Genomic DNA, 24,471 nt, shown 5'->3' with positions numbered 1-24,471 from the left:
TCTCACTAATTCAAACTCACATATTCAAACTAAATCCTAGCTATTGAACCTACTCGTTTTTAGGCTGGGGAAGTAAGAAAGGGGTACCAGGTAAAAGCCCTCAAATGGATTATAAAGGAATATATAGGGAATTATAAGGTGGGCTGGGATCATCCTAGAAGAGATATAAAGTGTATTCCCACGAAATTATTACCCAGTGAAGCAAAGGTAAAATGCAACATTAAAAGCGTGTTTGGAAAGGAAAGAAAACCCTAAGAGGACAGCAGAAACCATGAAGATTGTATGCGGTAGACACGTGATACTCAAAAGTTTCTTGAGGGAAGTAGGAAAAGACACCCTTTTTTGATTTGTCTTGGAGAGTGAGGGAAGAGTTTATGAGCTGATTACGTTCTTGTTTGTGAACCCTTAGAATCTAACTAATGGCTCCTTCCTTAACCATTTCTTGCCACCAGACCCTGGATTTTTACCTCTATCCTTTAGCCCAACTAATTCCAGGGTGGGAAACTCTAGGAAATCCCTTCCCTTACGCTCCGTGTCTTCCTGATCCTAAGAGGACGTAACCTTGATTGTGCCAAACGCTTATCTCAGTTTCTTTCCTAGACCCATGGTTGTTGACACTCATTTAGAATCACCCAGAGGTACCTCTTTATCTCAAAGGGTGTTGAATGATTCTAAATGCAAAATTAATTTTGATGCACGCAGTAAATAGAAAGTTATATCTGTAAAGCAATGTGACTGCATTTTATTTTAACAAAGCTTGCCACAATTAGACAACTAAATGGATCTTGTCTTTGTCAAAGTAAAAGTGCCAGGAAAATTGTCAGCATCCTTGGAAGCCTGTTCATGCCTTCTGGAGATTCTGACATTTTCACGTCTTGGACATTTTACCTTCAGAATGCCTTTTGTACATCTCATCACTGGAGTTAGCAGGAAGAAAGGCTCACGTAGGTCGCCTCTCCCCCATACACTGCCCCTGGCAAACACTGGTCTGTTTTCTGTCCCGTAATCGTGCCTTTTCTAGACTGTCCTATAAATGGAATAATATGCGATGTAGCCTTTTGTGTTCGGCTTCTTTTAGCATAATGCTGCTTTAAAGATTCATCTGTGTTGTTGAATGTTATATCTTTTTTTTTATCCCCTTTAGTCCCGAGATCAATGCTTGTGTCCAATCTGCCACATTTAACTAGAAATCTTATTTAACTATTTTAGAAGAAATCAGAAAGTAGAGAATGAAATCCTTCGAACTTGCAGTTGACATTAAGCTTATCTGGAATGAGAAATGACAAGACGACAGAGAGAAACCATCTGAAGATTTCAGGGTCTTGTTTACAGTAAGAGGGAGCCCTGGTGGCGCAGTGGTTGAGAGCTCAGCTGCTACCAAAAGGTTGGTGGTTTGAATCTACCAGCCGTTCCTTGGAAACCCTATGGGACAGTTCTACTCTGTCCTATAGGATCATTATGAGTTGGAATCGACTGGGCTGGTGTCCTTTAGTCTTGGTCTGTTTTCATGGGCCTGTCTAATCTTTGGATGAAGGGTGAACCTCAGGAATGACTTCATTACTGAGCTGAAAGGGTGCCAGGAGCCATGCTCTCAGTGTTTCTCCAGTCTCTGTCAGGCCAGTAAGTCTGGTCTTTTTTTGTAAGTTAGAATTTTGTTCTACATTTTCCTCCAGCTCTGTCCAGGACCCTCTATTGTGATCCCTGTCGGAGCAGTCAGTGGTGGTGGCCGGGCACCGTCTAGCTGTACTGGACTCAGTCTGGTGGAGGCTGTAGTAGTTGTGATCCATTAGTCCTCTGGACTAATCTTTCCATTGTGTCTTTAGTTTTCTTCATTCTCCCTTGCTCCCAAAGGGGTGAGACCAGTGGAGAATCTTAGATGGCCACTCATAGGCTTTTAAAACCCCAGATGCTACTCACCAAAGTAGAATGTAGAACATTTACTTTATAAACTTTGTTATGCCAGTTGAGCTAGATGTTCTCCAAGACCATGGTCCCCACAGCCCTCAGCTTGGTAATTCGATCCCTCAGGGAGTTTGGACGTGTCTGTGGAGTTTTCATGACCTTGCCTTACACAAGTGGGGCTGGCTTCCCAAGTATTGTGTACTGTCTTACCCTTCACCAAAGTGTTTTGTTTTAAATCAAACACTTTATCATTTGCACCACCCAGGGACTCCTTAAGCCTTTGTACAAAACCTAATTATTAGTATTTTGCACACAGTTCTAATAAGCTTGGTTATCTGGTTTCCAAGCCCTTGATAGATTATAAGAAACATACTAACCACTCAGGCAGATTTACTGAGAGCTAAAAAAAAAAAAAAAATTTTTTTTTTTTTTTTTTTTTTTTATGAGAGGTGACGGAACCCTGGTGGTGTAGTGGCTAAGAGCTCAGCTGCTAACCAAAATGTGGGCAGTTCCAATCCACCATGCCCTCCTTGGAAACCCTATGGAGCAGCTCTACTTTGTCCTATAGGGTCACTGTGAATCAGAATCAACTCGATGGCAATGGGGTTTTGGTTTTTATGAGAGGTGACAGCAAATGGGTTGCCTAATGGGTTGACACCAGACAACGGGTTGATACTAGACATTAAGGAAGAAGAAAATTCAAATTAACAAAACAAGGGCGAAACTAAAAGTCATTAGCACTACAAAAGGATTCTCCACTTTTCAAGTAGATTTCCCAGCATTACCTCAAAGGGTAACTTCTATTGGTGATTTTAAAATGTTAATTTTTTAAAAAACATGGTTTACATACAACTTTTTAGAAACACCTACGTGGAAAACTCACCTGAGGCAAGTTCGAATTGGGAGGCAGCTAAATATGTCTTTAAATTTCACCCTTTAACTATAATATTAAATCTCTGTTTTGAGGGACTACATACCATTTCCTATCACAAAAAGCTCATTATTCTGTATTTTTCTTTCCATTAGAAATGTGTCTTGTATATTATTTAATATTTATTGATTTTTTTTCTGTTTGTCATCCTCATCTTGGACAGATGGGGCTTACCAAGGATCCTTTTGTAGTCTGCACGTTTCAGCTGTATCCTGGGAGTAGAAATGGAAACTACTCCAATGAATAATTCAGTAATGGGTATGGATTACTCTCTAGCACAAAGTCAAATTCACATTCCAGAACAGCGACACGAGACAGGTAAAAATGATTGATCTTGGCCAATTTCAAATTTCTATTCTTGGTAAAGCTCAAGATGTTCTAGCATGCATTTTTCAGAGTATCATCTTGATTGAAGTGTTACCTTAAAAAATTAAAACTGAGGATTGCTTCCATGAGCAAAAACAATGTGAAGTAAGGAGAATTGTAGAAGTCTAAAGCAATAGAACCTCTCATCAACATGGTTTTAATTACTTCTCTATTAAAATTTGACATTGGATCCAGAGTCTAGAGTTTCCTGCTCCCTGGGGTTTTTGTCCTGGAGCCCTGGTGCCTCAATGGTTAAGCACTCGGCTGCTAACTGAAAGGTCAGCAGTTCGAACCCACCAGCCACTCTGCGGGAGAAAGATGTGGCAGCCTGCTTCCATGAAGATTTACAGCCTTGGAAATCCTCTGGAACAGTTCTACCCTGTCCTATAGGGTCACTGTGAGTCAGAATTGACTCAACGGTCAGGGTTTTTTTTTTAATCTATAATTTTTTTTATAATGCAGTCTTCTCTGAGAAGTGACAAAAAGTATTGGTGATTTGGTAGACACCTCTGGTCTTACCCTTCCCTCCATTAGCCCTCCCCTGATTTCCTGCCCCCTCCTCACCTACACTTGTCGTAGGTTTAGGAATGTCAGTGAATGACAGGAGAGTAGTGGTAATCACATTTCAATTTAAAAATTCTCCATAACTGATTTCTCAATCTTCTTAAATACTTAAATTATTTCTTTGCTTCTTCTGGTGATTTTAGACAGCTGGCTATGGTCCCTCCAAAAATCCTAAAAAACAGTTCTGCCTTAATTTGATCTGGATCAACCATAATTAGAATGAGCTGTACTTCAGCATTTTATTCATAGGTATTACTACACTTTGATTGCAGATCTGTTGTTTTAAAAGAGGTAGTGGAATTCTATAGGACCATTGCCATCAAGTCAATTCTGACTCATAGTGACTGTATAGGACAGAGTAGAACTGCCCCACAGGGTTTTCAAGGAGCAGCTGGTGGATTCGAACTGCAGACCTTTTGGTTAGCAGCTGAGCTCTTAACCACTGCGTCACCAGGGCTCCAAGACTAAAAAACCAAACCAAACTAAACCCGTTGCCGTCCAGTTGACTCTGACTCATAGCAATCCTATAGGACAGAGTAGAACTGCCCCATAAGTTTTCCAAGGAAGCTGGTGGATTCGAACTACTGACATTTTGGTTAGCAGCTGAGCTCTTAATCACTATGCCCCCAGGGCCCCAGTGGAATTCTATATACTTACCAAATCCCTGTTGGTGAAGGGAAGCCACAATCTTGATTACTGCTCACACAAGCAAATCTGTTACTACGGATGCAGCACATAAAGCAGCGCTGTCCAGTACGACTTCGGGTGACAAGGAATTGTCCTGTTTCCAGCTGTCCAGTATGGATGCCACTAGCCACATGTGACTTTTGAGCACTTGAAATGTCACTAGTGCAGCTGTGGAGCTGGATTTTTTTTAAATTTAATTTAAATGTAAATAGCCGTTTGTGACTAGAAGCTACCGTACTGGACAATGCACTCACAGAGGTGTGATGTTCAAAGCGTAGAGCAACCCCTACAGAAAGTGGGGATATTTTACAATTTTCCACATATCCTTATTTGCTGCTATGAACTTTTACCTTTCACCCTGAATTTAGAACCTAAGCTCCAGGTAAGATGCGAGTCTGTTCCCTATTTTCCCCATTTAGGTCCTTTTTAGTAAAATAAAAGTCCCACAGTGAGGTTGCCGGTATAGTGTTGTGGCTGAGGGCTTGGGCATGGGCCCTGGAACTGGATGGAGTGGAACTGTGTTCAGATGTTGTCTTCACCACTTAGGAGCTGTCGGTGAGTTATTTAAACTCCCTGAGCCCCGTTTTTCCATTAGTTTTTTTTTTTTTAATTTTTATTGTGCTTTAAGTGAAAGTTTACAGATGAAGTCAGTCTCTCCCATATAAACTTATATACACCTTACTACATACTCCCATTTACTCTCCCCCTAATGAGTTAGCCCGCTCCCTCCTTCCAGTCTCTCCTTTCGTGGCCATTTTGCCAGTTTCTAACCCTCTCTACCCTCCCATCTCCCCTCCAGACAGGAGACGCCAACACAGTCTCAAGTGTCCACCGGATACAAGTAGCTCACTCTTCATCAGCATCTCTCTCCAACCCATTGTCCCGTCCCTTCCATGTCTGATGAGTTGTCTTCGGGAATGGTTCCTATCCTGGGCCAACAGAAGGTTTGGGGACCATGACTGCTGGGATTCTTCTAGTCTCAGTCAGACCATTAAGTCCGGTCTTTTTATGAGAATTTGGGGTTTACATCCCACTGTTCTCCTGGTCCCTCAGGAGTTCTCTGTTGTGCTCCCTGTCAGGGCAGTCATCAGTTGTAGCCGGGCACTATCTAGTTCTTCTGGTCTCAGGATGATGTAAGTCTGTAGTTCATGTGGTCCTTACTGTCTCTTGGGCTCATAATTATCTTGTGACCTTGGTGTTCTTCATTCTCCTTTGATCCAGGTGGGTTGAGACCAATTGATGCATCTTAGATGGCCGCTTGTTAGCATTTAAGACCCCAGACGCCACACTTCAAAGTGGGATGCAGAATGTTTTCTTAATAGAATTTATTTTGCCAATGGACTTAGATGTCCCCTGAAGCCATAGTCCCCAAACCCCCACCCTTGCTCCGCTGACCTTCAAAGCATTCAGTTTATCCCGGAAACTTCTTTGCTTTTGGTCCAGTTCAGTTGAGCTGACCTTCCCTGTATTGAGTATTGTCCTTCCCTTCACCTAAAGTAGTTCTTAAAGTAGTTCTTATCTACTCTCTAATCAGTAAATAACCCTCTCCCACCCTCCCTCCCTCCCTCCCTCCGTCCCCCCTCTCGTAACCACAAAAGAATGTGTTCTTCTCAGTTTATACTATTTCTCAAGATCTTATAATAGTGGTCTTATACAATATTTGTCCTTTTGCCTCTGACTAATTTTGCTCAGCATAATGCCTTCCAGGTTCCTCCATGTTATGAAATGTTTCACAGATTCCTCACTGTTCTTTATTGATGCGTAGTATTCCATTGTGTGAATATACCATAATTTATTTATCCATCCATCCGTTGATGGACACCTTGGTTGCTTCCAGCTTTTTGGTATTGTAAACAGAGCTGCAATAAACATGGGTGTGTATATATCTGTTCGTGTAAAGGCTCTTATTTCTCTAGGGTATATTCCGAGGAGTGGGATTTCTGGGTTGTATGGTAGTTCTATTTCTAACTTTTTAAGGAAACGCCAGATAGATTCCCAAAGTGGTTGTACCATTTGACATTCCCACCAGCAGTGTATAAGAGTTCCAATCTCTCTGCAGCCTCTCCAACACTTATTATTTTGTGTTTTTTGGATTAATGCCATCCTTGTTGGAGTGAGATGGAATCTCATCGTAGTTTTAATTTGCATTTCTCTAATGGCTAATGATCAAGAGCATTTTCTCATGTATCTGTTAGCTGCCTGAATATCTTCTTTAGGGAAGTGCGTGTTCATATCCTTTGCCCAATTTTTAATTGGGTTGTTTGTCTTTTTGTGGTTGAGTTTTAACAGAATCATATAGATTTTAGAGATCAGGTGCTGGTCGGAGATGTCATAGCTGAAAATTTTTTCCCAATCTGTAGGTGGTCTTTTTATTCTTTTGGTGCAGTCTTTAGATGAGCATAGGTGTTTGATTTTTAGGAGCTCCCAGTTATCGGGTTTCTCTTTGTCATTTTTAGTAATGTTTTGTATTCTGTTTATGCCTTGTATTAGGGCTCCTAACGTTGTCCCTATTTTTTCTTCCATGGTCTTTATTGTTTTAGTTTTTATGTTTAGGTCTTTGATCCACTTGGAGTTAGTTTTTGTGCAGGGTGTGAGGTATGGTCTCTGTTTCATTTTTTTGCAAATGGATATCCAGTTATGCCAGCACCATTTGTTAAAAAGACTATCTTTTCCCCAGTTAACTGACACTGGGCCTTTGTCAAATATCAGCTGCTCATATGTGGATGGATTTATATCTGGGTTCTCAATTCTGTTCCATTGGTCTATGTGCCTGTTGTTGTACCAGTACCAGGCTGTTTTGACTACCGTGGCTGTATAATATGTTCTAAAACCAGGTAGGGTGAGGCCTCCCACTTTCTTCTTCTTTTTCAGTAATGCTTTACTTATACAAGGCTTCTTTCCCTTCCATATGAAGTTGGTGATTTGTTTCTCCATCACATTAAAAAATGTCGTTGGAATTTGGATCGGAAGTGCATTGTATGTATAGATGGCTTTTGGTAGAATAGACATTTTTACTATGTTAAGTCTTCCTATCCATGAGCAAGGTTTGTTTTTCCACTTATGTAAGTCCTTTTTAGTTTCTTGCACTAGTGCTTTGTAGTTTTCTTTGTATAGGTCTTTTATATCTTCGGTAAGATTTATTCCTAAGTATTTTTTTTTTTTTATCTTCTTGGGGGCTACTGTGAATGGTATTGATCTGGTGATTTCCTCTTTGATGTTCTTTTTGTTGATGTAGAGGAATCCAAGTGATTTTTGTATGTTTATCTTGTAACCTGAGACTCTGCCAAACTCTTTCATTAGTTTCAGTGGTTTTCTGGAGGATTCCTTAGGGTTTTCTGTGTATAAGATCATAATCATCTGCAAATAGAGATAATTTGACTTCTTTCTTGCCAATCCAGATGCCCTTTATTTCCATTAGTTTTTATCAAGGATAATAATCCTACCTTTCTCGAAGGGCAAAGTGTTGATGTGAAGATTAGAGAAGTTAACACAGGAAAAGTGTTTAGAACAGTGAGTGCTATGTAATCTCAGTAAATGTTCACTATTGCTATGAATATGTTGTTTCTCAGAGTATACGTGTGTGTGCGTAGTTCTTTCATCCAAAAAAGGAAATGGATATTATATCAGGTTCTGTACTAGGTGCTAGGACAAGATAGAAAGGAAAGGAAGAGGAACAAGGTAAGGAGATAAATAATACTTAGGTACTTGTTGTTGTTAGGTGCCATCAAGTCGGTTCCAAACCATAGTAACCCTATGTATAAAACACTGCCCAGTCCTGCGCCATCCTCACAATCATTGTTATGCTTGAGCCCATTGTTGCAGCCACTGTATCAGTCCATCTCGTTGAGGGTCTTCCTCTCTTTCGCTGACCCTCTACTTTACCAAGCATGATGTCCGTCTCCAGGGACTGGTCCCTCCTGATAACAAGTCCAAAGTATGTAAGGCAAAGTCTCACCATCCGTGCTTCTAAGGAACCTTCTGGATGTACTTCTTCCAAAACAGACTTGTTTATTCTTCTGGCAGTTCATAGTATATTCAGTATTCTTTGTCAGCACCATAACTCAACAGCATCAAAACTTCTTCAGTCTTCCTTATTCATTGCCCAGCTTTCACATGCATAGGAGGTGACTGAAGATACTATGGCTTGGGTCAGGCACACTGTAGTCCTTAAAGTGACATCTTTGCTTGGGTACTCGGGCACTGTTGTTGTTGTTGTTGTTAGGTGCCATCGAGTCGGTTCCGACTCAACAGAACGAAACACTGCCTGATCCTGCGCCATGCCCACAATCGTTGTTAGGCTTTAGCCCATTGTTGCAGCCACTGTGTCAATCCATCTTGTTGAGGGTCTTTCTCTTTTTCGTTGGCGCTGTACTTTACCAACCATGATGTCCTTCTCCAGGGACTGATCTCTCCTGACAGTATGTCCAAAGTATGACTCGTGGTGAAACTACAAGCTAGAGTTACTTCTCTTGGAAAATAGAAGTCATAGCCCACTCACTGGTCCCTCCAATTCTAACAATCTATAATTCCACCCACCCTAAGGAAGACCTAAAAAAAAAGATGCAATGATGGTAGAAGGACCCCTGAAGAACCTACCGTGTACATAGAGGACCTGCCTGGGAACAGTGTGTTCATCCCGAAGCTTTGAGAGAAATTCTAGATATATTACTGGAAGTCTGTTACTGATACTCTTCAATAGCTCTGTTATGCCAAACTGGCAGTGACTTATATAGGAAGCCTCGTGGCACAATTGGTTGAGTGCTCAGATGCTAACCAAAAGGTTGGCAGTTTGAACCCACCCGTGCTTCCACGGCAGGAAGACCTGGCGATCTGCTCATGTAAAGATTAAAACCCAAACCAAATCTGTTGCTGTCTAGTCGATTCTGACTCATAGCGACTCTATAGGACAGAGTAGAACTGCCCCATAGAGTTTCCAAGGCTATAATCTTTATGGAAGCAGATTGCCACATTTTTCTCCCATGGTGCAGCTGGTGGGTTTGAACCGCCAAACTTTCGGTTGGCTGAGCTCTTAACCACTGTGCCAACAGCCCAGAAAACCTAATGGGCCAGCTCTACCCTATCACACGGGGTCACTCTGAGCGGAAAACAACTCAACAGCACCTAACACATTTCTGCTTCAGCATATTTCACTGTCCAGCTTAACAGTCTAAATGCTGGCTGTGAATTTCATGGGGAAAGAGAGCTTTCACAATATGATTTCATTCAAAAATATTTTCTCATAAGAGCCTTCACACAAACAGATATATGCACACCCATGTTTATTGCAGCTCTGTTTACAATAGCAAAAAGCTGGAAGCAACCAAGGTGTCCATCAGCGGATGAATGGGTAAATAAATTGTGGTATATTCACACAATGGAATACTACGCATCGATAAAGAACAGTGAGGAATCTGTGAAACATTTCATAACATGGAGGAACCTGGAAGGCATTATGCTGAGCAAAATTAGTCAGAGGCAAAAGGACAAATATTGTATAAGACCACTATTATAAGATCTTGAGAAATAGTATAAACTGAGAAGAACACATACTTTTGTGGTTACAAGGAGGGGAGGGAGGGAGGGAGGGAAAGGGTTTTTTTTTTACTGATTAATTAGTAGATAAGAACTGCTTCAGGTGAAGGGAAGGACAATACTCAATACATGGAAGATCAGCTCAATTGGACTGGACCAAAAGCAAAGAAGTTTCCGGGATAAACTGAATGCTTCAAAGGTCAGCGGAGCAAGGGCGGGGGGTTTGGGGACCATGGCTTAAGGGGACTTCTAAGTCAATTGGCAAAGTAATTCTATTATGAAAACATTCTGCATCCCACTTTGAAACGTGGCATCTGGGGTCTTAAATGCTAACAAGCAGCCATCTAAGATGCATCAATTGGTCTCAACCCACCTGGAGCAAAGGAGAATGAAGAACACTAAGGTCACACATCAACTAAGAGCCCTTAGAGACAGAAGGGGCCACATGAACCAGAGACCTACATCATCCTGAGACCAGAAGAACTAGTTGGTGCCCGGCCACAACCGATGACTGCCCTGACAGGGAGCACAATAGAGAACCCCTGATGGAGCAGGAGATCAGTGGGATGCAGACCCCAAATTCTCATAAAAAGACCATACTTAATGGTCTGACTGAGACTAGAGGAATCCCAGCGGTCATGGTCCCCAAACCTTCTGTTGATACAGGACAGGAACCATCCCCGAAGACAACTCATCAGACATGAAAGGGACTGGACAGTGGGTAGGAGAGAGATGCTGATGAAGAGTGACCTAATTATATCAGGTGGACACTTGAGACTGTGTTGGCATCTCCTGTCTGGAGGGTGGATGGGAGGATAGAGAGAGTTGGAAGCTGGCAAAATTGTCATGAAAGGAGAGACTGGAAGGGCTGACTCATTAGGGAGAGAGCAAGTGGGAGTACGGAGTAAGATGTATATAAACTTATATGTGACAGTCTGACTTGATTTGTAAACGTTCACTTGAAGCTCAATAAAAGTTAATAAAAAGAAAGAAAAGAAGAAAAAAATATATATATTTTTTCTCTACCCTCTCGTTGCTTAAGGTTACGAACAGTAGCCCCTGACAGCGGAGCCAACCCATTCTTACTAAGCAGCCCAGTATCTACCCCGTGGCTGGCATATATATTTTAATAGTAACACCCAGCTTCAGGATCCTGCTTCATAGCTTGCAAAGCATTTTCATGTCATTATCTTATCTAATCCTCACCGAAATCCTATGAGGGAGTTTATTGTACCCATTTTTCAGAACACGTATGGCAAGTTGCCTCCACCATATGTATTTAATCACAACATGGATATCATTTAGTATTTATTGATGAAATGCAATTTTGGAACATACTACCTGGTATTGAAACTCATGAATGGCCTAAATATAATAACTTGTATTTTATACATTAGAGTACTTTAGCCCAGGGAGAAAATTAGTCCAATGGATACCCAGTTACTCTAGGCAATGAACAAATCTGTCTTGGAAGAAGTACAGCCAGAATGCTTCTCAGAAGCAAGGATGGCGAGACTTTGGCTCATGTATTTTGGACATGTTATCAGGAGGTGCCAGGCCCTGGAGAAGGACATCATGCTTGGTAAAGTAGAGGGGCAGCGAGAAAGAGGAAGACCCTCAATGAGAGGATTGTCACAGTGGCTGCAACAACGGGCTCAAGCATAGCAACAATTGTGAGAATGGCACTGGACCGGGCACTGTTTTGTTCTGTGGTACATGGTGTCACTATGAGTCAGAATTGACTCAACAGCCCCTAACAACAACATAGGGCCCCTGACTGATGCCAGAGTTAGATTTCTTATGAAGCTAAAGATCCAGAAGCCAGAGGTAAATGTCTGAGGAGCAGTGACTCAGCTCTTCCAGGGTTACATTTCCACCTTTGGCCAGTACACCTACCTTTGGCCGCAGGATCTCTACTGGTGCGGTGCTTGGGATCAGATCACTTTCTGCCCTTCTCAAAGCACCCTGTTCTGAGCCTCTGGAGGTTGACTTGTAGGGGCTACATCACCGGGCTCCCTTGCCCTCTGATTTTTTATGAGGTTCAACCAACGGTAAGCACCTGCAGTAGCTCAGAGAGCAGAAGGGAGGTGAGGTTGGGGTTTAATATTAATTCCCCTGGCTCTCTCCCTGTCGGGTTGCTGGACTCTGGTTGCATCCCTCTACAAAGGCCACAGCTCTTGTTTGGATGATCTTCTTCCATAGCTACGCCCTCCAGGTTTGGGTAATCATTCTTTCTCCTGCCCTGCTAACAGCCCCTGGCTATTGCTAGCTGTAAGGCGCAGCACCAACCCTGTTGCTCCTACCCTCCACCCCCACACCTCTGTTTTTTACACTCCCCTCCTTTGCCCCGTTTAAGTATCCTGCCAGAGCCTGGGCTAATAAGATAAGGTCCTACCACAACTTCTGTGATACTGCCTGCCTCTGCCGCTTGTTCATCCTATAGGCAGTGTTCACATAGACTTAAGGAAACCTAAATTCAGAAGAATGATTATGTACACAGCACAAAACGTTTCCTTCGGTTTATTCCCTAGTGCATTTGGAATATGCATTCATCTCTAGTTTGTTGTGAGTTGTTAGCTGCCATCAAATCGGCTCTGACTCATGGTGACCCCATGTACAACATAACCCTGCCCAGTCCTGCATCATCCTCATGACCTCAGGCATGCTTGGGTCCATTGTTGCTTCCAAACTAGGGGACTCATCTTCCAGAACTGTATCGGACAATATTCTGTTGTGATCCATAGGGTTTTCATTGGCTGATTTTTGGAAGTAGATCACCAGGTCCTTCCTCCTAATCTGTCTTAGTCTGAAAGCTCCACTGAAATCTGTCTACCCTGGAGGACCCTGCTGGTATTTGAAATACCAGTGGGATAGCTCTCAGCATCATAGCAACACGCAAGCCACCACAGCACCACAAACTGACAGACAGGTGGTGGAATCTCTAATGAGATTCGGCTTATTTTTTCTTTAAAAACATACCTGGTCTACAAAGGAAGATACATATGTCGTAGTAAACAGAGGCAGTTCTATGTTAACATTGTGACATTTTTTAGAAGTAATTATTAAAGATGTTTTTGTTCTCAACATCAGATTACTCATACGGTCTCCCAGTTAGGGGGGTATTAACCTCTCACTATCTGTAATAAATAGGTCAGTGTGGGATTTTATTTTATTTTGTTTTTTGCAAACTAGACAAGGCACAGGGCCTGCAAGAGTGGTCAGAATAGCCCCAGAGCCTGAAGCCAGTGAATAGTGATATCAAATCTGCATGTTGGGCCATTGCTTGTTCCTGGGCAAAGCCATTCTATTTACCACTTGGGAATGGCCTTTTTGTTATAAAAATAATGGAAATAACCATTCTTTGCTATTGTTTTAAAAAGGATGGAAATAACCATCCCTTGAATATAACCATGGAAAAAAGGCTGGAAACCCTGGTGGTGTGGTGGTTAAGAGCTATGGCTGCTAACTAAAAAGTTGGCAATTCGAATCCACCAGACACTCCTTGGAAACTCTACCGGGCAGTTCTACTCTGTCCTATAGGGTGGCTATGCATCAAAATTGACTCGATGGCAACGGGTTCGGTTTTTGGTTTTTCCATGGTTATATTCAGCTGCTAACCAAGAGGTCTGCAGTTCGAATCCACCAGCTGCTCCTTGGAAACCCTATGGGGCAGTAGTCGGAATCAACTCAAGGGCAGCAAGTTTTTGTTTTATGTTTTCAGTTGATCTTATTCCTTTAGTTATACAAATAGTGTTACTAATAAGGAATGTACTCTCTTGTCTTAGAATAAAAAATTTATTAATTGAAAATATAAATAGCTATCTTTCATTGAGTGCTTACTCTGTGCCAGGTAATGTATTAAGCACTCTGAAAGTATTACCTCATTTAGTCCCATTACAACCTCGTAAGGTAGGTAGGTACTCATTATTATCCCAGTTTTGGGTTACGGAGACTGAAGCACACAAAGATAAGTAACTTGCCTGTGGACAGATTCGGTATTTGAACCCAGACAGTCTGAATGTAGAGCTCACAATTTGTTACAATGCTAAGTTTATCCCTTAAGGATTATGTTTTATGATTTTTCTGAGTTTGTGGGTAGTTGCTAGTGTACAGAGTTCTCTAGTCCTAGAACCACAGAAGACTTTGTAGACTTTGCCCTGGGGATAGAGCCAGCCCTTCCGGAGCAAAGTGAGGGCAAGCTCCTGGAGGACGGAGCAGCCATGCCAGGGCGTCTGCCGGAAGGTGGGAGACGCAAGGGTAGAGTTAGGTGGTCCCTGAAAGGCAGAGCTTCTTCATGTGCACCTAACGTGATGCGGAAACATGCAGATCTCTGGGAAGAAAATTCCATAATGTGTCTTGGGAACACCATTCTGAAATGGTCCTCCTGTGTTCTCATTGCTCTTTTGCTTAAAGCATAAACGATATTTTCCTAGAGATATTTTCTTGAATCAGTAAAATCACCTCCTAACTTAACAAAACCAAAACTCATTGCTGTCGAGTCAATTCTGACTCATAGCAACCCTATAGGACAGAGAGGAACTGCCCCATAGGGTTTCCAAGGAGCAGGTGGTGGATTCGAACTGCTGACCTTTTGGTTCACGGCTGAAACGTTAAAAACAATGAGGATTGATTTTTTTTCCTTCCAAATGTTAGAACTACATAGAGTTAATGTTCCCTGAAATGTTAAAGCTGCATGGAGCCCCTCCCTTTCTGGGGCAATTTAAATACAAACTGGAATGTAAAAGTTAACTGCTGCAGTTAAGCTAAAGACAAAGGAAATAAAAGATGAAAAAGAAGTTACATACATTTGGGGGTTTTCTCTCTTATTTTCTGTCTCACTTTTACCCTTTTGACCTGGTATGTCTCTGTTTATTGAGCCTCTGTGCTTTGATTTATAATTTCAAAGGACTGTTACAAGCTCAACTTGCCTCGATTTCTATGTATATTGACCTATTTTTGAAACCTTACAAATTTCTATTTCCTGGCAAGTTTATAGTCTACAACTTTGAAAATGAAACATCTTTATTCACTTTGAAACCTACATTCTAGGTTATTTTAACTTCAATAATGGTTATATTTATAGGTACTAGTGTTCTGAAGGTAATCCATGCTGTCACTGTGGAGCATTGCCTTTTTTATTTTTTTCCGGTATACTCATTATCATCAAGTCGATTCTGACTCACGGCAACCCCATGTTTTACACAGTACAACTGCTCCATAGGGTTTTCTTGGCTGTAATCTTCATGGAACCAGATCCCTAGACATTCCTTCTGCAGTACCACTGGGAGGATTCAAGCCATAAACATTTAGGTTAATAGTCCAATGCAAACCATTTGTGCCACCTAGCGACCTTCAGCTCCAGTATACTCTAGTATTATTAAGCTTTCCTAGTAAAAAAAAAATATATATATATGTATATATATATATAGGTAGACACCAGATAAGTGTTTTTGAATACATGGTTGTTGAATGAAATATTATAAAGCTGGAATGAGGTAAGTCGGTGGATTGGTTGATGTGAGGTCATTATTTGTCCTTCCAAACAGGAGTTTCAGTAGACCATTCACAGTTTTAAAATGGGAATGATAACCGTAATAGAAGAAATCTCTTAGGTTCTAGAGATTACTATATGAATTTTAGAGAAATCACTAAAAGTTCCCGTTGGCAATGTCGTGTTCATTTTAAGAAATAGGCAAGATAGTGTCAAGGAAAGAGAGGACAGGAAGACAGGCTGGGAAGAGCTCAGTACCCATGAATCAATCAGTAAATAGATAAATGATAAATAAATCTCATTGTGATGATGCTTAAATTAAAATTTTTATTCAGTTTTACTTACACTGAAAATTTTATTTGAGGGACCACATTTTCCACAATCTTTGATTTACTCATGTTTATGATATACAATTCAAAATCTGAGCATTATAAAAATTATCCGTTAAAAATAAACATAATTCTAGGGCCATTTGGCCACACTGCCTCTTCCATTTGTTTTTCTGGGGTCTTGGCACAAAGCCAATGTAATTTCCAGAAATTGACAGTGTCCTGGTAAACAGGCAGCTGCTGCTGTCTCCAGCTTTTACCTACTGATTTTGCACAAAGCACTTTCTCTTCCTGAGCCTTAGAAATTCACAGGGCAGGTGAGGTTTACCTCAAGGGCAGAAATGGGAACGTTGCCTTGTGCTCCTGGCAGATTCAGGGCTCATGGGAGGGCGAGCGGCAGCAGCACCCACCTACAGACCTTCTGTGGGGCTTACTTTCAAAATCACATTACCCAAAGAATTTGGCCTTTGTCCTTGATTCCTGAGAGATAACCTCTAAAACCTTGAAATTTCCCAGTAATCCTAAGTGTCTTTGATGCAGGCTCCAGAATGCACCTAACCTAACAGGTTATGATTTTTGAGTGGGGGCTGGCCCAACCAGAAAGACCGAAAGACCCACCCCTGTGATTGCGATCTCCTGATCACCTTGTGATATGAACCACCCTCCGGGAAGAGGGGCCTGAGTTTTAATTATGCAATGAGACTTCCAATAAAACTCTGGACACAGAAGCTCCAAGGGCTTCCTGGTTGGTGATAGACATCAGTGCATGTGGCAGGATAGCACGTCCCTTTTTGGGATATGGAAGCTCCTCAATGAAAACCCTCCCAGACCTCGGCCTATGTGTCTCTTCACTTGTATTCTTTTTGCTAGAATAAAACAATAATCGTAAATATAGCACTTTCTGTGATGTCTTTGAGTAGTTCCAGTGAATTATCAAACCCAAGGGAGGGATGGGAGCCAGCAGGTCAGAAGTGAGGGGGCTGGGGACCCTGGAGCTGACAGCCAGTATTCCGAGGTGGTAGAGAAAACAACAACAACAAAAAAACGAAACCTAGTGCCGTCAAGTCGATTCCGGCTCATAGCGACACTATAGGACAGCATAGAACTGCCCCATAGAGTTTCCAAGGAGCGTCTGGCGGATTCGAACTGCCGACCCTTTGGTTAGCAGCTGTAGCACTTAGCCACTACACTACCAGGATTTCCAAGGCGGTAGAGGGAACCGCCGAATTTGTATCTAGCAGGTCAGAAGTGAATGTGTCATGGGGACTCCCAAGCTGGTGGCTGGCATCTGAGGTTTTGGGTAGACCTTGCAGCCTGGAGGTCTACCCAAAACCTTGTGAGAGCTGACCTAGCCACAGCGGTTAGTGGCAGAGGGAGGCATGCTGCAGGAGCATGTGGCGTCAGAAAGGAAGTGGCCGATCAGGAACAGTGGCATTTGATACCTACAGCCTCCCACTTTCTCATACCATTACTTACTGACACGGGTGACATTTCGCCTTTGCTTTTTACTTTGCCCTTTATTCCTCTGCCCTTTCTTATCTTTTTCCATCAGACTCTCAATTTTCCAAATCTTGCCTCAGTTCCTTTCTGTTCCCTTCTAACAAACAATCAGCTTTGATTTTTCATGAATTAAAAAAAACACAGCCCGTTCCCATGGGGGTACCTGAGCCAATCTGGACAGGGAGAGGAACTGAGAAGGCAGAAGACAGAGGCAGAGGGAGCAGGACCGCTGCGTTCCCTCCATTTCCACTTAGCAGCATCGTCACTATGCAGGGGTGGCCTGTGGGCGTGCATACAAACACAGGTACAATCTAGGTATTCCATCCTCCTACTTGCTTCTTAAATGTAGCGACAGCTCTGATCCTATTTGAATATAGCCATGGTGATGATTTTTCTCTCCCTTTGTTCTTGTGCCTCTCAAGCTCTCTGCCTTTGTTGGCTAAAATTGGACTTTATATTCTTGGTGAGCATGAGAGAGGCCTATTTGACTGCACAACTTTACACACACCTTGACGGCCACCTTGTCCCACTCCCATAGCCACACCCATCGCTGGACAGCCTCCCACTACCCCGTGGATTCATGCAGGGTCACACTCTAGGTGGGTGCTTGGGTGCATCTACAATAACACTCTGAATTATTATATCGTTTTTGCCTTCAGTCGTCATGATACCGTTGCTCTTAGTTTCTCCTTGCCTGAATAAAAACTGGACTAGTGGAAAGAGTAAGATGAGAAAGTGAGACTCATCCCAGCTTTGCGTTAACTATTGTTTTATTGAGCAAGTTGGTAATCGCTCAGGGATTCGATCTCCTCATGTATAAAACAAGTGGGTTGAATTGTATTCCTTGAAGGTCCTGTTATTCCTTGATCTCTTAAATATCAAATTGAATGAGATGACTCTACTAAAGTTCCCTTCGCTGCAAAGACTCGTTGCCCGTGCCAGCTGGGAACAGATCAACTACATGTTGTTTATCCAACCCTTAGCCTTTTGGAGTCAGTCATCGATGGCTCGGTGGTAGACCACTTGCCTTCCACGTGGGAGACCTGGGTCCCACTGCCAATGCACCTCATACGCAGCCATCACCCATCTGTCACTGGAGGCTTGTGTGTTGCTGTGATGCTGAGCAGATTTCGGTGGAGCCTCCAGACTAAGATGGACCAGGAAGAAAGGCCTGGTGATCTCCTTCCAAAAATCAGCCAGTGAAAACCCTATGGATTACAACGGTCCTGTAGGGAACCAATCACGGAGATGGCACAGGGCCGGGCAGCGTTTTGTTCCGTTGTGCGTGGGATCACCATGAGTCAGAGGCTGACTCCACAGCGACAGCAACCACCTTTTGGAGATGGAAAGAGACTGGAAAACGTGTGTTTTGAGATTTTTGTGTTTGAGCTCGTTCCGACATGATGTCATCAGGCAGAAACTCAGGACAGCAACTGACAAAATGAACGTTTTGCCAGGTGTTAATGTAAAGTCCTGTAGTTTGATTTTTTTTTTTTAACAAATTTCGCAAATAGTGCTTGGCTGAACTTTGCACGTGCCTTTGGGTATTTGCGTTATCCTTGAGTTTGATTTCGTTTTGAGTTTGATACGAGCCAATAGCGTAATGTATGCCCCGTGCTGGATAGGATAACCAGGAGTCCCAGCAGCAAAGGAAGATGGAAAGTGACTGCCAAGTAGCCAGGTCAGATGGAACCAAGTCAGCAGTCTTCAAAGAGATCAGGCAGAGCGAGGTCGGAGAGGTCAAGGGCAAAAGACAGTTCAAGGTTGGGAGAGGAAGTCGGCAAGAAAGCAAGACGAGGGGGTGAGAAATGCCTGGGCTTAGAGATGGACGCAAAGGGACAGGGATGGGAGAACGGGGTGGTGTGGGGGTCAACTCACCGCTGAGCTATTGCTTTCACAAAGGGCTCCAGCTTTTTTTATCCTTCCTTAGGTTCACAGGCACACCTTCCCAGCCCTTGGATTTGTCCACGACCTAGAATTTTAAATCCCTCGTACCTACACTCATCCACCTAAAGTCATCCCTCTGATATGTTTAAATGGAAGACTCATCCACATTATTCTACAAGCTTTCAGGGCCCTTGGTCAGAGACAGGGGCTTCCTTTGTTGTGTACGGCTCCCCAACCTTAGCCAGTTCTCTCATTATTTCTGGGCTACCAAGCCTTTCATACATGCCCTGGTTGTTCTTGCTGTCCTGTCTCTGTCAATGCCCTTGTTTCTCCCTGACGTCTTTTCCTCTGTCAGGCTCAAGCCTGTCCTCCCTTCAAGGTCCAGCTCACGTCCTGCCTCTTTGGTTCACTCTGTGTTAACCAACCCTGCCCTCATTGTTATTTCCTTCTCACACAGCGCTGTGTAAGAGGAGAGGGTGCATTGTGGGGGCGTGGGGGGTGCTATAATTCCCTCAAGATGTAATCGTGAACTCCTGAAGTCTTGTAAGCTTCAAAAGGAGAGGAACTGTGTCTTAGAAAGGCCACATGATGCAGGAAAGCGTTCTGGGCGTAGAAAAAATACCCTGTTGTCCAGTCCTGGCTCTGCGACCTTTGGCAAGTTACTTAACCTCTCTCCGACCTTCGTTTCCTTCTGGGAAAAATAGGGATAATCCTTCCATGCTCTGGCTTCAGGGCCGGATTAAGGCAAATGAGGGCCCTAAACACTGGTCATCTGTGGTGCCCCCTCCTCTGCTTACCAACATGCATTAAGACAGGATATGTGAGTTATATATATACACGTGTGTGTGTGCACGCGCATGTGTGTGTCTTAGCTATCCATGGTATAGCTTCTTTTTAAATGCAACTATAATATCTTTTTTTTTTTTTTTAAATAATATCAGCGCTCAAATGCAAGTGGTGTGTACCATTTTAGTGGAGTGAGATGAACTGGATCATAAAATTTTTAGCAGGTGAATATAGCAAGAGTTAGACTCAACAGCCCACCCCCACCTCTTATTTGTTAGAAAGAAATGGTATCCTCTCAAAAGACCTGCCAAGATAAGGAGTTTCAATTATATGGGAGGGGCCCATAGGAGTCATATGTCAACAAAGGTGTCGAAGTGGTAGGGCCTCCTAGTTTAAACAACCTTGAGCATGGGCGTCTTCATGACTCCGTGTGAACTTTATTTCCAGCCATCACATTCACACGCACTGAGCTGGTATCAGTTTCATTTACTGCCCTGCCAGTTCCCTTCCACTGTGATGCTCTCTTTTCCTTGTGCCCTGTCTGCTTGGCATCTATATGGGTCTTTGCTTCGGACAGCTGGTGCCCCTGTTTTGTTGATGCCCTAAGCACACGCCTACCTTGCTTATTGGGTAATCTGTCCCTGTCTGGCTTCTTAGGGGCTCAAATGTTTAGATCAAATGATTATAGATAAAAGCACTTTTTAGCCTGTAAAATACTCTAAGGAAGTGAGGAGTTATGGTAAGTTTACCATTGTGTTGTTAAAAAGCAGGAGAGTTTAGGAATCTGAATTTTGAGCTAGATTCCTGCTCTACTCAAATATGACCTTCATTTTTTTGTTTTTTTACTTCTCTGTAAAATGGGAGCAACACTATTACAAGGATTATAGTAAGCGTTAAATGAGATATGTCGTGGTATGCTGGAGCTTGTTTATCCCAACTTGCCAGAGCCAATGTCAAATATTTAGAAATTTTGCAAGCAGGTTGTTAAATTGTTATTAGCTTGAAATCTGTCAGAGTAGGAGTATTTACACCAGGGAAATTGGCAAACACTACAAATTGAATTGTCTTTTTTTTTTTCTTTTGTCCCCCTGGAGAGCTGGTTTACCAGCACATCACTGTATATGTAAACAGAGCTTCGTAAGTTGTAAAGCACTTTATCTTACTTATCATTAAAAGTAGTAATGGTAACACCAGTGGTATTTATCCACAAAACCTAGCCTGGCACCTGGCATAGCTCCTAGCATATATTTAATTAATATTTTAAAATTTAACCTGGGTCTACCTTTGTGTTGTTTTGAGACTTCTGCCTCTAAACTGAATGAGCCCCCATCTTTACCTCTCATCAAATCCCTCTCTACAAAGTGTCTTTTTAAAATCAGATAACATTAATAAAGCCTGGCTCAGAGCATGACACACACCAAAAAATCCCAAGCCCATTTCCGTTGAGCTGATCCCAACTCATAACAATCCTATAGGGCAGAGTAGAACTGCCCCATAGAGTTTCTAAGGAGTGCCTGGTGGATTTGAACTGCCACCCTTTTGGTTAGCAGCTGTAGCACTTAACCACTATGCCACCAGGGTTTCCGATGATACACACAGTAGGCCTGATGTTCCGTGCCAGTAACTGAGCTAATTTTCCTCTTTCCATCCAGTATCTCAGTTAATGATATAGCCCATCTATCCATCGTCCCAGGTAAGTTTTCTGGAAGTCTTCCTCTCCTCTCCCTTTTCCTCACCCATCCCCATGTCTAATCAATCACTAGATCTTACCAATAATGTCTCTTCAATTCATCCCTTCTCTATTGCCACTGTTACTGCCTTGGTTGGGAGTCCATATCTGGGTGGTGCAAACAGATAAGTGCTTGCCCATTAGCCAAAAGGTTGGTGGTTCGAATCCACCCAGAGGTGCCTCAGAAGACAGTCCTGACAATCTGCTTCCAAAAGGCCACAGCTTTGAAAACCCTATGGAGCAGTTCTACTCTGCACACATGAGGTCGCCATGAGTGAAAATTGACTCCACGGCAAGTAACAACAACAACTGTCTCGGTTCAGGCCCCCACAATTTCTTACTTGAACTCTCCCTCCCAACTGTATCTTTCCACCTTCAATCCAACGTCTGCTTCTGCACACAACGTGATTTTTAAATTACAAACCTGGCCAAATCACTCCCTTGCTTAAAATTGCTCAGTGGCCCTCTATCATCTTGAGGCTAAAATCCAAAAGCTTTAGCTTGCCGTGCAGGTTCACCCTAATTTGACCTGACTTTTGCCCCCCTTTTCTTAGAGTTATCTCCTGCATCTCCCCAATACCGTCTGGAAACCCTAGTCTCTCTTTCCTAGTGACCCCTAACTCAACTCTAACGAAACTTCCTCTATGACATCTCTGGCCATATTCGACGGTTTTGCTTATTTTCCTCAGCTCCCATTAACACCTTGTATGTACCTGTGTTATAACTTTAACCATGTAGCTGTTAGTATCTATTTTTCTCTCTAGACTGTAAGTTCCTAAAGGATAGGAACTCTGTATCATTCAGTAATGCTGAGCACATTGCATAGCATGTAGTAAGAGCTCAATAAATGTCTGAATGAACGGAAGTTCTCAAGATGGGGTGTTTTCATTGGTTCGTACACACAAGCTATTCACAGGCTATAACAATGAAAAAATAATAGGCTTAAAACTTGGGTCTCAGTAATGAAGATAGGAAACTAATAAAACAGGGACTGTCTTCTTTTTTTTTTTAAATCTATGACCCCTGATGTACGGTACTATGGCTCCTCATCACCATCAGGATAAAATCCAGGCCTCTTTGCAGAGCACACAAAGCTCCTTACAATGTCGCTGCTGCCTGTGTCTCTATCCTTGTCTTTTTCTGTGTATACACACATATCCTACATTCTGACCACGTCCCAGTTCTCATCGATTCCGTAGTCTTTCATCCCTCCAGGCCTTTGTTCGTGATTTCCCCCATGCTTGTAATACCCTCTCCCCCCTTCTTTCACTCGCCGCCTTCCTATCTGCCTGATGGACTCCTATACTTCCTTCAAATGATTAAAAGATACCCCGTTCAGGAGGCTGTCCCTGAAACTGTCCCTCCCTCTTCTGTGCTCCAGGAGCACCTGCTTGACTCATTATAAGCACTGTACTCTCGACCTTTATTGGGATGTCTTTTGCTCTCTCTGCGGAGTGAGGTCATCTTTATACCCTGGTTTCTAGCACATTCTAGATGCCTAATACCAAAACAAAAAAACAAACCTGTTGCCGTCAACTCAGTTCTGACTCATAGCAACCCTATAGGATGGAGTAGAACTGCCCCGTAGAGTTTCCAAGAAGCACCTGGTGGATTTGAACTGCTGACCTTTTGGTTAGCAGCCGAACTCTTAACCACTGCGCCACCAGGGTTTCTGGTGCTTAATACAGAGGGAAGGAAAGAAGAACTCTTGTAGCAGCATTTGCAAAGAAAACGAATTTCTGAGAAGAAACACACCTTGAATACATTTATGATTGATTTTACATGATCTAGCCAACCTAGAACACTCTCATGTCTTTATTTGCAGAGGTTAGGTGGTCCTGAGAAATTGGCTTTAATGGACAGATCAGAAGCAGAAGACAAGTTTAAAGAGCTTGGGCTTAGGTGTGTTGCCATTCATTTGGTGCAATACAGTCAGTGCGAATGTTACATCTCAGGAAATTGCCTTGCCACACACACAAGACATGTATCTACATAACTGAACAAATACCTTAGAAAGGGAAGCAAAGCTCCAGTGAAGAAGACACTAAAGCAAAGTGAAAAGACAAGCAGCAACTTAGAACAACACAGGATGTGGTTTCTAATGAAAACATGTGTATCACAACAATTTAATTTTCCTTGTGGGAAAGAAAACAATGTTTTACTGATTATAAAATAATACATATTAATGCAAACTGCTTAGAATACCTTGAAAATGTACAGTATACCAAAACCCATTGCCATCGAGTTGATTCCGACTCACAGCAATCCTATAGGACAAAGTAGACCTGCCCCATAGGGTTTCTGAGGCTCTGAACCCCTCCCAGATCTAACCACCTCAAACCTAACCACCTAGAATTAACTATAGTTTGTTCTTTGGATGTATCCTTCCAGTCTTTTTTCTTGTATATGTTTTTGCATATACTTTTTTAATTAATTTAAGTTTATATTGTATATATGGAGCCCTGGAGGTGCAATGGTTAAGAGCTCGGTGGCTAACCAAAAGGTCAGTAGTTCCAACCCACCAGCCACTTCTTGGAAACCCTATGGTGCAGTTCTACTCTGTCCTATAGGGTCGCTATTAGTTGAAATTGACTTGGCGGTAGTGGGTTTGGTTTTGGTTTTATTGTATATATTGTTCTAGACTGTGTTTTTATACTAATATGTCATGAATGTTTTCTCATGTTAGTAAATTCTCTTCTACAACATGATTTTTCATTTTTGCACAGTATTTTTTCATGTGGCAATATACCACAATTTAACCAATCTT

General features: G+C 42.5%; 1 protein-coding gene across 2 annotated transcripts in view; it reads left to right on the top strand.

Annotated features, from left to right (window-relative positions):
- Window positions 1–24,471, top strand: part of MAP3K13 (mitogen-activated protein kinase kinase kinase 13) — a 107,525-nt gene that overhangs the window by 34,626 nt on the left and 48,428 nt on the right. The window lies entirely within an intron of this gene.

Source organism: Loxodonta africana, chromosome 1, assembly GCF_030014295.1.
Source record: "Loxodonta africana isolate mLoxAfr1 chromosome 1, mLoxAfr1.hap2, whole genome shotgun sequence".
NCBI lineage: Eukaryota > Metazoa > Chordata > Mammalia > Proboscidea > Elephantidae > Loxodonta > Loxodonta africana.
Note: the sequence above shows the minus strand (reverse complement) of the source record. Positions and strands in the feature narration are given on the sequence as shown.